The sequence below is a fragment of the Pteronotus mesoamericanus genome, unplaced genomic scaffold (genome assembly GCF_021234165.1).
Source record: "Pteronotus mesoamericanus isolate MK-2021 breed Mesoamerican mustached bat unplaced genomic scaffold, CSHL_Meso_final scaffold_85, whole genome shotgun sequence".
In the NCBI taxonomy this organism is placed as follows: Eukaryota; Metazoa; Chordata; class Mammalia; order Chiroptera; family Mormoopidae; genus Pteronotus; species Pteronotus mesoamericanus.
Window position 1 is genome coordinate 57,255,152 of NW_026555329.1, and position 5,014 is coordinate 57,260,165.

The following is a 5,014-nucleotide window of genomic DNA, read 5'->3' on the forward strand; positions in this document are numbered from 1 at the left end:
TTCCTTGGGATTATCTGCATATGCAATTCTATGATTTGCAAATAAAGTTTCACATGATTTTAACCTGTCTACTCTTTCTCTTTCTTGCCTTATTTCACTGGCAGAAATCTGCAGTGAAATGTTAGATTAAAGTGATGAAAGCGACCTCGCTCATTATTTCTGATGTCAAAGATAAAGCAGCCAGCATTTTTGCCATTAAGTTTAATGATGGCTGTTGTTTTTTTCAGGTGAGGCCCTTTATCAGGTGGAGGAAATTCCTTCTACTGCTAGTTTATCAACAAGTATGTTTTTGAAAATGCTTTATCTGCATCTATTGAAATATGATTTTAGTCTTTTGTTTTATTAATATGGTATAATACATGAAATGATTTCAGATATTAAATCATACTTTCATTTGACTTGGTCATAGTGATAATGCCTATTATATCTTACTAGGTTAGTTATGTTAATATTTTATTAAGGATATTTGCATCTACATTCATGAGGGACATTAGACAGTATTTATATTCCTGCAATATATTTGCCTGGTTATGATATCAAGGTAATAAACACTAGCCTCAGAATGAATTAGTTGGAAGAGGTTCAATTTTTTTTTTAAGTGCTTTGTGATTAGGTGTTATTCTACTTCACTAATTAAGCCATCAATGCCTTTCTTTGGGGAAATTTTTCAATAAATAATTCTGTTTCTGAATGTGTTATATAGTTTTTTCATGTTTTCTACCTTCTTGAATTGGTTTTGGTCATTTCTTTTTTCCAAGTAATTTCTCTATGTCATCAAAGTTATTTATTTTCTTCAATTTTCACAATATTCCTATTTTAATTATATAGTCAGTAAGAAAATCTCTTTGTTTTTTTCCCCAAAGTGACTTTTTATTTATTTTCTTGCATTTTTTTCCATTGCCATTTATCCCCCTTATACGCTCTGCCACCTTCACCCACCCCCCTTTTCCCAGAAATCACCACATTGTTTTTGTGTCCCTGAGAACTTTTTCTGTTTTTGATCCCTGCACCTGCTAACCCCCACCCCCAGAACTGTGGGCCTGCTTTCTTGTCTGTGAATCTTCAATTTTTAATTCTGGTGTTTTGATATTTTTTCTGTATTGCTACAGTTTATTCTACCTAAAAATTGGTCAGTTTTGTTATTATTTTCAGAGAACCAAATTTTGATTTTATTACTTTTTCCTCTATTTTTCTCTCTACATGATGAACCTATGTTTTAATTTTTATTATTTATTTAATTTTCTTCTTGCTTTGTGTTTATTTTGCTTACTCTGTAACCTTCAATTGTTGCTTTAAGACTCTTTTTTTTCCCAATACAGTGATTTCAAAGTTGTAAATACTCCATAAACTTGGTACGTTGTCTTTCTTTTATTCAATTCAAAATATTTTCTGAATTCCCTTATAATTTCTTTGTTGCCATGGATTATTCAGAATTATTTTGTTTAATGTCCAAATATTTTGGGATATCCCAAATAACCAACCTATTTTTAAATTCTAATTTAATTTCTTTCTAATCAGAGAGCATACTTTATGTGATTTGAATCCTTGTAAATATATTGAGACTTGTTTTTCATCTTAGCATATGATCTAATCTGGAGAATGTTCCATGAGTACTTGAAAGAACATATATTCTACAGTTGTTGGGTGGTGTATTTTATTTTATTCAATTAATTTATTTATTTGAGTTCTGGTGATATTTTATCTAGAAAAACACAGATACAAATGAAGCCTCAAGATTTTAATTTTTCTTTTCTTTTAAATGCCACACTAATTAGATATAAGATAGTCCTGGATAATAAAAGTATTACATATTAAATACAAAATAAATATAAAATAACTGAAAAAATAGTTATTCATTGATTTATTGTGGGTTCCCACCATTCACCTTTATTTCATTTTTTTTCTTTGCTTTTCTTTCATGCTTTGAAGTCAACTTTTGGCTCTGGTTTTATCCACTGTATTTCTATTGGTTTCTTTCTCACCAGCTATAACAAAAACATCTGCAGCAGGATCATGTGGAAGAATACCCTTTGGTTCTTCCTTTAACAGTGTCTGCTCTGCTTTAATTTGCTGTTTCTCTTTGCATTTTGCAGCTTTGATAGATCTTATGACCCTCCAATGCATGTTTGGTTACTGGTAGTGAGGATTTTTATATAAGTTTTGTTCCTCGAAAATTTCCCTGGAAAATCTTTATGAGATTTAAGACGAAACAAGGTCCTATTTCTACAAAAGTAGCATCTTCTATGATCTCTAAGTTCTGAAACCATTAACTATTATCCAAAATTGTTAAAGTAAAAACATTGTCCACAGTAATTGGCTTTTGGGATGATATGTGGTGTGCTGAAGATCCGAATTAAGGATTCTTTTAACAAACCATAATGCAGCAATTCAAAAAAAGCAAGGTCAAAACACAAAAGCGCCCGAGAGCCTTTTCAGTTATCTTTGGGTTAGGGTATGAAAATATTTTGAACTAGTAATTTTGCAGATGGTCCATGAGGTGAAATTGAATATAGAGATTTTATTTCTTCTTGGCTTCAAAATAGATACATTTATTACAGTTTTTCATTTTACGAACCCCATTCATCACAAATATCTTTATGATCCATTTAAGATCTGTGTTAGAATGAGGCATCGACATTCTTAAGTTTTGCATTAGGTGTCTTGCTGTGAAATTCATTACCCTGGAAGAAGAGATAAGACTCCGTTCCCTATTTTTCCACTTGGCATTACAAACATGAGCCTGGATATGGTTGGCCTCTGTCTTCCTCTCCCACCTCCTCTGTCATGTTGCGCTGCTTAGGGGGCGGCCTGTTATGTTTTTCACTCTGCATCTGAACCACTGAGCCTCCGCCCAGCGATTTGCTCTGGTGGCCCCATCTTGCCTCACTGCTTTCCGGTGGTGTTTCTATATGTCACTTAGGCCAAGTTATTGATAATACATATTTCATCTTCTTACTCATATTACTTCTAGTTATTTTGCCATTTATTGAAACTAGGGAGTTGTAATCTCCAATTATGATTGTTGACTTGTTCTTTTCTCCTTTCAATTCCATTGGTCTCTATTTTACATAGTTTGAGACTCTGTTGGATGTGTATACTTTTATAATGATTATATCCTCCTAGTGAATTGATTACTTAATCATTATGAAATATAATGATTTTTTCATGAAGTATTATATTTTATATAGTATATCTATATTGTCTGTAAAATGTCTATTTTGACTGATAATAACAAAACCTGTATATGTAACCTTTAATATACCTGTTCCATATTTTTTACAACTAATAATATTTTATTTCAACATATATTTTATGTACATAGCACTGAGCAGTTTAAAAAAAGTAGGGAGAAACAAACATTTAGAAACAAATTACAAGCATATTTAAATAAACAAATTTATCAGCCAAAGTTGAATATTTGGCCACCTTTGCTTAGAAACCATATTGTAGAATTAATGCCTTTCTATTTTTAATGTACATATATAAGATGTAAGTCCACTTTATTTCAAAAAAAATATTTCTCTTTTGTTGCCATAGATGAGACGTAGGCAGCCAGAAGCAGAGTGAGCCAAGGCCCAGCTGGCCACTTCCGAGGGGCAAGTGAGGCAAAGGCTGAGCTGGGATTCAGGGGCTCCCCAAGGACCCCAATCAGCTCCCGACATGTACAATGCTGGGAGGTGGGTGGAGGGCTGTGGCATCTCCAGGCATGGAGACAGCAGGTCCCCCCCTTCCACAGACCCTGATACCATGGACAGGGAATACAGGAGCGTCTTCCCCATTGGTCAAAATGACTTAGGGGCAAGTTCTTACACTGAGAGTGCCATAAGCTTCAAGGATGAATGGACAGGGCCTTAGCAACCAAAAGCTGGAAAGAGGAATGGATAGGGCCCCCGCATGACAAAAGCTAGACAGGTAATTGGATAGAAAAAAAAGTCTTCCTCTCCCTATCCTTGTAAGAATCTTTCTGGAGCAGGAAGGGGGGATGGTCTTTGAGCCGAGAGGCCACCTTTCTCAGAGGTGGGCACCTGAATAAACCTATTTCTTTTTGCACCAGCACCCCTCTCACACATTTGGCTGTTGTTGCAGCACGCTGCTGAACCTGTATTTTCAGTTACACTTTTCAATCTATTAAATGTCTTTCATAGACAGTCAGTAGTTTGTCTTACTTTTTAATCCACTCCGATAATCTCTGCCTTTTGGGTGGGATGTTTAGACCTTTCATATTTAAGGTTGGTATTGATACGGTTGTACTTACATTCACCATTTTGCTCTTTGTCTTCTGTTTTATCTTTTTCTTTGTTTTCTTCTTCATTTATGTTCCATAATTATTCTGGTCTACCTTTTAAGTGTCCCTGTTCATGTTTTTTACAGTATGTTTTAGTTACTCTTTGGTGGTTTGTCTAGGGACTGAAATATGCATCTTCACTTGTCTTCACTGTGCATACAGCCAGCCTCAGCCAGGAGTGTGCTTGCTCTGACACAGAGAGCATCCTCCAGCTGTAAGAGTCATTGGTGTTCCCTGACCATGTGCCATCAACACTATCACTTCCAGCAATAATGCTAAAGAATAGGAAGTGGTCAAAGCCTTCGTAAGATTTACAAGAAATAAAGGACAAAATAAAGGACAATATAAAGGACACATAAAGGACAATAAAGGACAGATTCTATTGTGATCGATATATGAATGAAGTTGTTGTACAGATCTGAGTCTCATGAAATAGTAAAAACAGAGTGACCAGTTACACCTTGGTCTTAGGCAGATAGTTATCAAGTACTGACAATATCATGTACTGCTACAGGGTTTGTTCATATGGGACAAGAGATAAAACTTTCTTCACACAGTCATATCATAGCCAACACAACCACCATTGACATCATCCACAATGTGTATATCTATGCACATTACACATTTAATAAAATTGATATTGATATATGCATCAATTTATGGCTCTGTGACTTTCAGTTTCCTGCATGGTGACGTGTAGTCTTTCTATCATTTCAAATTTCCTTTTGA

General features: G+C 34.6%; 1 pseudogene; it reads right to left on the bottom strand.

Moving 5' to 3' along the window:
- Nucleotides 1-1,892: 1,892 nt before the first annotated feature.
- On the bottom strand, nt 1,893-2,842 carry LOC129063211 (ribosome biogenesis protein BRX1 homolog; annotated as a pseudogene).
- Between the last annotated feature and the right edge of the window lie 2,172 nt (nt 2,843-5,014).